A 10,622-nucleotide genomic window follows, 5' to 3' on the forward strand; every position below is an offset into this window, starting at 1 on the left:
GACTGCTTCTCAACCGAGGTCGAAGAATAGCCGTACGCTCGACGCTGCCCCGACCGACTCGACCGGACCGTCGCTTCTCTTATAGGTACCGAGGCGCCCGCCGGAACGCCGGCGACGCACGGGCTTACGCACGGCCGCTTATGGGGGGAACCGCGCGACCCAACCGCCCGCCCGAACGGCCTGTTATAACTTAGAGCGAAAACCAACACCTGTAATTTCCTTAATAATTGAGCTAGGGCAAAAAAAAAAAACGCTATCTTGTAGGAAAAAAGCAGGGGAACACGATGCCGTCGTTAAAAATATAGATTGCCGTGCTCGTTTTCGAGAAAAAAATGAAAAAATGGTCAAAATCGTCGCAGGAGAAAAACTCGACACGCTATCTTGTAGGCAAAAATTAGACGAATTCAAAACCGTAGTTAAAAATATCGGTCGTCGCGCTAGTTTTCGAGAAAAAAACAAAAACGTTCAAAAAATTCGAGATAAAAAAAAAAAAACCAGCCTACCAGATAGAAAAAATTACACTGAACAAATATCATATAGGTCAAAATATGTGTTAGCGTACTAGTTTTCGAGATATAGACGAAAAACCGTCGCCGCCGATCGGTACGTCGGTCGATGCGAAAGCACCGCGCGACCGAGCGCCCGCCTAAAAGACCAGTTCGAACATACCGAAAAATCAAGAAACCGTAACTTCCTTAATAATTGAGCTAGGACAAAAAATCGACACGCTATCTTGCAGGAAAAAATCCGGGGAACACGATGGCGTCGTCAAAAGTGCAGGTCGTCGAGCTCGTTTTCGAGAAAAAAAAAAAAAAATTCTCAAAATTCGACGAAAAAATAAAACGATCAGTGGACCGTGTAGAGAATCTAAAACTGCATAAGAATCGTATAGACGAAAATTGGCGTTCACGTGCTCGTTTTTGTGGAAAAAATTAAAAAAGCTCTCAAACTTCGAGATAAAAAAAAAAAAAACCGTCTACCAGGTAGCCAACGGAAAACGGTACAAGTATCGTACGGGCGAAAACGAGCGTTACCGTGCTCGTTTTCGAGTTATTGACGAAAAACAGCCTGGAGCGATCGGTCCGGCGGTCGACGCGCGAAAGTTTCTAAGTCCGCTCTGCCCCGAAACACCGCTCCGGCGTCAAAAATCGTCGTAGGACAAAAAATCGCCACCCTATCTTGCAGGAAAAAATCCGGGGAACACGATGGCGTCGTCAAAAGTGCAGGTCGTCGAGCTCGTTTTCGAGAAAAAAAAAAAAAAATTCTCAAAATTCGACAAAAAAATAAAACGATCAGTGGACCGTGTAGAGAATATAAAACTGCATAAGAATCGTATAGACGAAAATTGGCGTTCACGTGCTCGTTTTTGTGGAAAAAATTAAAAAAGCTCTCAAACTTCGAGATAAAAAAAAAAAAAACCGTCTACCAGGTAGCCAACGGAAAACGGTACAAGTATCGTACGGGCGAAAACGAGCGTTACCGTGCTCGTTTTCGAGTTATTTACGAAAAACAGCCTGGAGCGATCGGTTCGGCGGTCGACGCGCGAAAGTTTCTAAGTCCGCTCTGCTCCGAATCATCGCTCCGGCGTCAAAAATCGTCGTAGGACAAAAAATCGCCACCCTATCTTGCAGGAAAAAATCCGGGGAACACGATGGCGTCGTCAAAAGTGCAGGTCGTCGAGCTCGTTTTCGAGAAAAAAAAAAAAAAATTCTCAAAATTCGACGAAAAAATAAAACGATCAGTGGACCGTGTAGAGAATCTAAAACTGCATAAGAATCGTATAGACGAAAATTGGCGTTCACGTGCTCGTTTTTGAGAAAAAAGTTAAAAAAGCTCTCAAAATTCGAGATAAAAAAAAAAAAAACCATCTACCAGGTAGCCAACGGTAAACGGTACAAGTATCGTACGGGCGAAAACGAGCGTTACCGTGCTCGTTTTCGAGTTATTGACGAAAAACAGCCTGGAGCGATCGGTCCGGCGGTCGACGCGCGAAACTTTCTAAGTCCGCTCTGCTCCGAATCATCGCTCCGGCGTCAAAAATCGTCGTAGGACAAAAAATCGCCACCCTATCTTGCAGGAAAAAATCCGGGGAACACGATGGCGTCGTCAAAAGTGCAGGTCGTCGAGCTCGTTTTCGAGAAAAAAAAAAAGAAATTCTCAAAATTCGACAAAAAAATAAAACGATCAGTGGACCGTGTAGAGAATCTAAAACTGCATAAGAATCGTATAGACCAAAATTGGCGTTCACGTGCTCGTTTTTGAGAAAAAAGTTAAAAAAGCTCTCAAAATTCGAGATAAAAAAAAAAAAAACCGTCCACCAGGTAGCCAACGGTAAACGGTACAAGTATCGTACGGGCGAAAACGAGCGTTACCGTGCTCGTTTTCGAGTTATTGACGAAAAACAGCCTGGAGCGATCGGTCCGGCGGTCGACGCGCGAAAGTTTCTAAGTCCGCTCTGCTCCGAAACACCGCTCCGGCGTCAAAAATCGTCGTAGGACAAAAAATCGCCACCGTATCTTGCAGGAAAAAATCCGGGGAACACGATGGCGTCGTCAAAAGTGCAGGTCGTCGAGCTCGTTTTCGAGAAAAAAAAAAAAAATTCTCAAAATTCGACAAAAAAATAAAACGATCAGTGGACCGTGTAGAGAATATAAAACTGCATAAGAATCGTATAGACGAAAATTGGCGTTCACGTGCTCGTTTTTGTGGAAAAAAGTTAAAAAAGCTCTCAAAATTCGAGATAAAAAAAAAAAAAACCGTCCACCAGGTAGCCAACGGTAAACGGTACAAGTATCGTACGGGCGAAAACGAGCGTTACCGTGCTCGTTTTCGAGTTATTGACGAAAAACAGCCTGGAGCGATCGGTCCGGCGGTCGACGCGCGAAACTTTCTAAGTCCGCTCTGCTCCGAATCATCGCTCCGGCGTCAAAAATCGTCGTAGGACAAAAAATCGCCACCCTATCGTGCAGGAAAAAATCCGGGGAACACGATGGCGTCGTCAAAAGTGCAGGTCGTCGAGCTCGTTTTCGAGAAAAAAAAAAAGAAATTCTCAAAATTCGACAAAAACATAAAACGATCACTGGACCGTGTAGAGAATCTAAAACTGCATAAGAATCGTATAGACGAAAATTGGCGTTCACGTGCTCGTTTTTGAGAAAAAAGTTAAAAAAGCTCTCAAAATTCGAGATAAAAAAAAAAAAAACCGTCCACCAGGTAGCCAACGGTAAACGGTACAAGTATCGTACGGGCGAAAACGAGCGTTACCGTGCTCGTTTTCGAGTTATTGACGAAAAACAGCCTGGAGCGATCGGTCCGGCGGTCGACGCGCGAAAGTTTCTAAGTCCGCTCTGCTCCGAAACACCGCTCCGGCGTCAAAAATCGTCGTAGGACAAAAAATCGCCACCCTATCTTGCAGGAAAAAATCCGGGGAACACGATGGCGTCGTCAAAAGTGCAGGTCGTCGAGCTCGTTTTCGAGAAAAAAAAAAAAAAATTCTCAAAATTCGACAAAAAAATAAAACGATCAGTGGACCGTGTAGAGAATATAAAACTGCATAAGAATCGTATAGACGAAAATTGGCGTTCACGTGCTCGTTTTTGTGGAAAAAATTAAAAAAGCTCTCAAACTTCGAGATAAAAAAAAAAAAAACCGTCTACCAGGTAGCCAACGGAAAACGGTACAAGTATCGTACGGGCGAAAACGAGCGTTACCGTGCTCGTTTTCGAGTTATTTACGAAAAACAGCCTGGAGCGATCGGTCCGGCGGTCGACGCGCGAAAGTTTCTAAGTCCGCTCTGCTCCGAATCATCGCTCCGGCGTCAAAAATCGTCGTAGGACAAAAAATCGCCACCCTATCTTGCAGGAAAAAATCCGGGGAACACGATGGCGTCGTCAAAAGTGCAGGTCGTCGAGCTCGTTTTCGAGAAAAGAAAAAAAAAATTCTCAAAATTCGACGAAAAAATAAAACGATCAGTGGACCGTGTAGAGAATCTAAAACTGCATAAGAATCGTATAGACGAAAATTGGCGTTCACGTGCTCGTTTTTGTGGAAAAAATTAAAAAAGCTCTCAAACTTCGAGATAAAAAAAAAAAAAACCGTCTACCAGGTAGCCAACGGAAAGCGGTACAAGTATCGTACGGGCGAAAACGAGCGTTACCGTGCTCGTTTTCGAGTTATTGACGAAAAACAGCCTGGAGCGATCGGTCCGGCGGTCGACGCGCGAAAGTTTCTAAGTCCGCTCTGCACCGAAACACCGCTCCGGCGTCAAAAATCGTCGTAGGACAAAAAATCGCCACCCTATCTTGCAGGAAAAAATCCGGGGAACACGATGGCGTCGTCAAAAGTGCAGGTCGTCGAGCTCGTTTTCGAGAAAAAAAAAAAAAAATTCTCAAAATTCGACAAAAAAATAAAACGATCAGTGGACCGTGTAGAGAATATAAAACTGCATAAGAATCGTATAGACGAAAATTGGCGTTCACGTGCTCGTTTTTGTGGAAAAAATTAAAAAAGCTCTCAAACTTCGAGATAAAAAAAAAAAAAACCGTCTACCAGGTAGCCAACGGAAAACGGTACAAGTATCGTACGGGCGAAAACGAGCGTTACCGTGCTCGTTTTCGAGTTATTGACGAAAAACAGCCTGGAGCGATCGGTCCGGCGGTCGACGCGCGAAACTTTCTAAGTCCGCTCTGCTCCGAAACACCGCTCCGGCGTCAAAAATCGTCGTAGGACAAAAAATCGACACGCTATCTTGCAGGAAAAAATTCGGGGAACACGATGGCGTCGTCAAAAGTGCAGGTCGTCGAGCTCGTTTTCGAGAAAAAAAAAAAAAAATTCTCAAAATTCGACAAAAAAATAAAACGATCAGTGGACCGTGTAGAGAATCTAAAACTGCATAAGAATCGTATAGACGAAAATTGGCGTTCACGCGCTCGTTTTTGAGAAAAAAGTTAAAAAAGCTCTCAAACTTCGAGATAAAAAAAAAAAAAACCATCTACCAGGTAGCCAACGGTAAACGGTACAAGTATCGTACGGGCGAAAACGAGCGTTACCGTGCTCGTTTTCGAGTTATTGACGAAAAACAGCCTGGAGCGATCGGTCCGGCGGTCGACGCGCGAAACTTTCTAAGTCCGCTCTGCTCCGAATCATCGCTCCGGCGTCAAAAATCGTCGTAGGACAAAAAATCGCCACGCTATCTTGCAGGAAAAAATCCGGGGAACACGATGGCGTCGTCAAAAGTGCAGGTCGTCGAGCTCGTTTTCGAGAAAAAAAAAAAAAAATTCTCAAAATTCGACGAAAAAATAAAACGATCATTGGACCGTGTAGAGAATCTAAAACTGCATAAGAATCGTATAGACGAAAATTATCCTTAACGTGCTGGTTTTCGAGTTATTGACGATAAGCCGGTATATATATGTTCGAGATAAAAAAAAAGATAGGGACAGTGGGAATCTCCTATACTATCACGGGCGTGTATTCTCCTACTAGTTTGATGCTTGCTGTTGCATAAACCACCGATTGTTTGGCCCGCCGTTTAACCGCGCAGTTTAAAATTGCAACACAATGTTGGTGTCGCTCCGGGGTGAAAAAATGGAAAAACGACATACTTTACGCATAGGGGCGGCTGATCTTAACATATTTTGTCATGTCACCACCCCAGTGACTCTAGGAAGGAGTTTGCCGTTGCACGTTTTCCTATTAAAAAGTAATTAGTGTACAAAAATTTTCGTGAAGCAAAAAACAAGAATATGAAAGTACGTTCCATGAGCATTACGGTGAATAAAACAGAAATTAAAAATTCCCGAGGGGTTGAACGGCATCATATTGAATTCGTTTTGCTGAATGGGGGGCTGCGCCACCCAGACCCCCGCAACACTAACCCGGACCTAACCCACTTTGTAATAGCGGTATCATATTAAATTGAACAGCATCGTACTAAATTCGTTTTGCTGAATGGGGGGCTGCGCCCCCCAAACCCCCGCTACACTAGCCCAGACCTAACCCCCTTTGTAATAGCGGTATCATATTAAATTGAACAGCATCATATTGAATTCGTTTTGCTGACTGGGGTCTGCGCGCCCCAGACCCCCGCAACACTAGCCCGGACCTAACCCACTTTGTAATAGCGGTATCATATTAAATTGAACAGCATCGTACTAAATTCGTTTTGCTGAATGGGGGGCTGCGCCCCCCAAACCCCCGCTACACTAGCCCAGACCTAACCCATTTTGTAATAGCGGTATCAAATTAAATTGAACAGCATCATATTGAATTCGTTTTGCTGAATGGGGGGCTGCGCCACCCAAACCCCCGCTACACTAGCCCAGACCTAACCCATTTTGTAATAGCGGTATCAAATTAAATTGAACAGCATCGTACTAAATTCGTTTTGCTGACAGGGGTCTGCGCCCCCCGGACCCCCGCTACACTAGCCCAGACCTAACCCCCTTTGTAATAGCGGTATCATATTAAATTGAACAGCATCATATTGAATTCGTTTTGCTGACTGGGGTCTGCGCGCCCCAGACCCCCGCAACACTAGCCCGGACCTAACCCACTTTGTAATAGCGGTATCATATTAAATTGAACAGCATCGTACTAAATTCGTTTTGCTGAATGGGGGGCTGCGCCCCCCAAACCCCCGCTACACTAGCCCAGACCTAACCCATTTTGTAATAGCGGTATCAAATTAAATTGAACAGCATCATATTGAATTCGTTTTGCTGACTGGGGTCTGCGCCCCCCAGACCCCCGCTACACTAGCCCAGACCTAACCCACTTTGTAATAGTGGTATCATATTAAATTGAACAGCATCGTACATAATTCGTTTTGCTGAATGGGGGGCTGCGCCCCCCAAACCCCCGCTACACTAGCCCAGACCTAACCCATTTTGTAATAGCTGTATCAAATTAAATTGAGCAGCATCATATTGAATTCGTTTTGCTGACAGGGGTCTGCGCCCCCCAGACCCCCGCTACACTAGCCCAGACCTAACCCACTTTGTAATAGTGGTATCATATTAAATTGAACACATCGTACATAATTCGTTTTGCTGAATGGGGGGCTGCGCCCCCCAAACCCCCGCTACACTAGCCCAGACCTAACCCATTCTGTAATAGCGGTATCAAATTAAATTGAGCAGCATCATATTGAATTCGTTTTGCTGACAGGGGTCTGCGCCCCCCAGACTCCCGCTACACTAGCCCAGACCTAACCCCCTTTGTAATAGCGGTATCATGTTAAATTGAACAGCATCATATTGAATTCGTTTTGCTGACTGGGGTCTGCGCGCCCCAGACCCCCGCTACACTGGCCCAGACCTAGCCCATTTTGTAATGACTGTATTGGAACTGCGTTAGGGCTAGTTTAGAATTGGTTAGGTGAAGTAATGCGGAGAGCAGTTTCGCCTGCATCCCGGGATGCTTGTTGGCATGAGTGGTGTCTGAATGAGTAAAGACGGATGAGACACTTGTGGGGTATGGTGAGTCAGATTCTCAAACTACCCATATATTCTTCTGAGGCATGGGTGCCTATCCAAGGATCTCCTTCGGTATCTAAAAAAAAAAAAAAAAAAAAAAAAAAATGAATATGGACTGTGTTAGGACTGAATTGGATAAGGTCTGGGTTACGTCTCGGTTAGGTCTGAGTTAGGACTGGTTTAAGACTGGGTTAGGACTGGGTTAGGACTGGGTTAGGACTGGGTTAGGTCTGGGTTAGGACTGGGTTAGGACTGGGTTAGGTCTGGGTTAGGTCTGGGTTAGGTCTGGGTTAGGACTGGGTTAGGACTGGGTTAGGACTGGGTTAGGACTGGGTTAGGACTGGGTTAGGTCTGGGTTAGTACTGGATTTGGTTAGGTCTGGGTTAGGTCTGGGTTAGGTCTGGGTTAGGTCTGGGTTAGGACTGGGTTAGGACTGGGGTTAGGTCTGGGTTAGGTCTGGGTTAATTCTGGGTTAGGTCTGGGTTAGGTCTGGGTTAAGTCTGGGTCAGGTCTGGGTTAGGACTGGGTTAGGACTGGGTTAGGACTGGGTTAGGACTGGGTTAGGACTGGGTTAGGTCTGGGTTAGGTCTGGGTTAGGTCTGGGTTAAGACTGGGTTAGGCCTCGGGTATTTCTGGGTTAGGCCTGGGTTAGGCCTGGGTTTGGACTGGGTTAGGACTGGGTTAGGTCTGGGTTAGGTCTGGGTTAGGACTGGGTTAGGACTGGGTTAGGACTGGGTTAGGTCTGGGTTAGGACTGGGTTAGGTCTGGGTTAGGTCTGGGTTAGGTCTGTGTTAGGTCTGGGTTAGGTCTGGGTTAGGACTGGGTTAGGGCTGGGTTAGGTCTGGGTTAGGTCTGGGTTAGGACTGGGTTAGGTCTGGGTTAGGACTGGGTTAGGTCTGGGTTAGGTCTGGGTTAGGTCTGGGTTAGGACTGGGTTAGGTCTGGGGTATTTCTGGGTTAGGTCTGGGTTAGGACTGGGTTAGGACTGGGTTAGGTCTGGGTTAGGACTGGGTTAGGTCTGGGTTAGGTCTGGGTTAGGTCTGGGTTAGGTCTCGGTTAGGTCTGGGTTAGGTCTGGGTTAGGTCTGGGTTAGGACTGGGTTAGGACTGGGTTAGGACTGGGTTAGGTCTGGGTTAGTACTGGATTTGGTTAGGTCTGGGTTAGGTCTGGGTTAGGTCTGGGTTAGGTCTGGGTTAGGACTGGGTTAGGACTGGGTTAGGTCTGGGTTAGGTCTGGGTTATTTCTGGGTTAGGTCTGGGCTAGGTCTGGGTTAGGTCTGGGTTAGGACTGGGTTAGGACTGGGTTAGGTCTGGGTTAGGACTGGGTTAGGTCTGGGTTAGGTCTGGGTTAGGTCTGGGTTAGGTCTGGGTTAGGTCTGGGTTAGGTCTGGGTTAGGTCTGGGTTAGGTCTGGGATAGGTCTGGGTTAGGTCTGGGTTAGGACTGGGTTAGGACTGGGTTAGGTCTGAGATAGGTCTGGGTTAGGACTGGGTTAGGTCTGGGTTAGGACTGGATTAGGTCTGGGTTAGGTCTGGGTTAGGTCTGGGTTAGGACTGGGTTAGGACTGGGTTAGGACTGGGTTAGGTCTGGGTTATTTCAGGGTTAGGTCTGGGTTAGTACTGCATTTGGTTAGGTCTGGGTTAGGTCTGGGGTATTTCTGGGTTAGGACTGGGTTAGGACTGGGTTAGGACTGGGTTAGGTCTGGGTTAGGACTGGGTTAGGTCTGGGTTAGGTCTGGGTTAGGTCTGGGTTAGGTCTGGGTTAGGTCTGGGTTAGGTCTGGGTTAGGTCTGGGTTAGGACTGGGTTAGGACTGGGTTAGGTCTGGGTTAGGTCTGGGTTAGGACTGGGTTAGGTCTGGGTTAGGTCTGGGTTAGGACTGGGTTAGGTCTGGTTTAGGACTGGGTTAGGTCTGGGTTAGGACTGGGTTAGGTCTGGGTTAGGTCTGGGTTAGGTCTGGGTTAGGTCTGGGTTACGTCTGGGTTAGGTCTGGGTTAGGTCTGGGTTAGGACTGGGTTAGGACTGGGTTAGGTCTGGGATAGGTCTGGGTTAGGACTGGGTTAGGTCTGGGTTAGGACTGGATTAGGTCTGGGTTAGGTCTGGGTTAGGACTGGGTTAGGACTGGGTTAGGTCTGGGTTATTTCTGGGTTAGGTCTGGGTTAGTACTGCATTTGGTTAGGTCTGGGTTAGGTCTGGGGTATTTCTGGGTTAGGACTGGGTTAGGACTGGGTTAGGACTGGGTTAGGACTGGGTTAGGTCTGGGTTAGGCCTGGGTTAGGACTGGGTTAGGTCTGGGTTAGGTCTGGGTTAGGTCTGGGTTAGGTCTGGGTTAGGTCTGGGTTAGGTCTGGGTTAGGTCTGGGTTAGGACTGGGTTAGGACTGGGTTAGGTCTGGGTTAGGTCTGGGTTAGGACTGGGTTAGGTCTGGGTTAGGTCTGGGTTAGGACTGGGTTAGGTCTGGGTTAGGACTGGGTTAGGTCTGGGTTAGTACTGGATTTGGTTAGGTCTGGGTTAGGTCTGGGTTAGGTCTGGGTTAGGTCTGGGTTAGGTCTGGGTTAGGACTGGGTTAGGACTGGGTTAGGTCTGAGATAGGTCTGGGTTAGGACTGGGTTAGGTCTGGGTTAGGACTGGATTAGGTCTGGGTTAGGTCTGGGTTAGGTCTGGGTTAGGACTGGGTTAGGACTGGGTTAGGACTGGGTTAGGTCTGGGTTATTTCTGGGTTAGGTCTGGGTTAGTACTGCATTTGGTTAGGTCTGGGATAGGTCTGGGGTATTTCTGGGTTAGGACTGGGTTAGGACTGGGTTAGGACTGGGTTAGGACTGGGTTAGGACTGGGTTAGGTCTGGGTTAGGACTGGGTTAGGTCTGGGTTAGGACTGGGTTAGGTCTGGGTTAGGTCTGGGTTAGGTCTGGGTTAGGTCTGGGTTAGGTCTGGATTAGGTCTGGGTTAGGACTGGGTTAGGACTGGGTTAGGTCTGGGTTAGGTCTGGGTTAGGACTGGGTTAGGTCTGGGTTAGGTCTGGGTTAGGACTGGGTTAGGTCTGGGTTAGGTCTGGGTTAGGACTGGGTTAGGTCTGGGTTAGGTCTGGGTTAGGACTGGGTTAGGTCTGGGTTAGGACTGGGTTAGGTCTGGGTTAGTACTGGATTTGGTTAGG

This window comes from Colletes latitarsis, unplaced genomic scaffold (genome assembly GCF_051014445.1).
Source record: "Colletes latitarsis isolate SP2378_abdomen unplaced genomic scaffold, iyColLati1 scaffold0007, whole genome shotgun sequence".
Classification (NCBI taxonomy): Eukaryota; Metazoa; Arthropoda; class Insecta; order Hymenoptera; family Colletidae; genus Colletes; species Colletes latitarsis.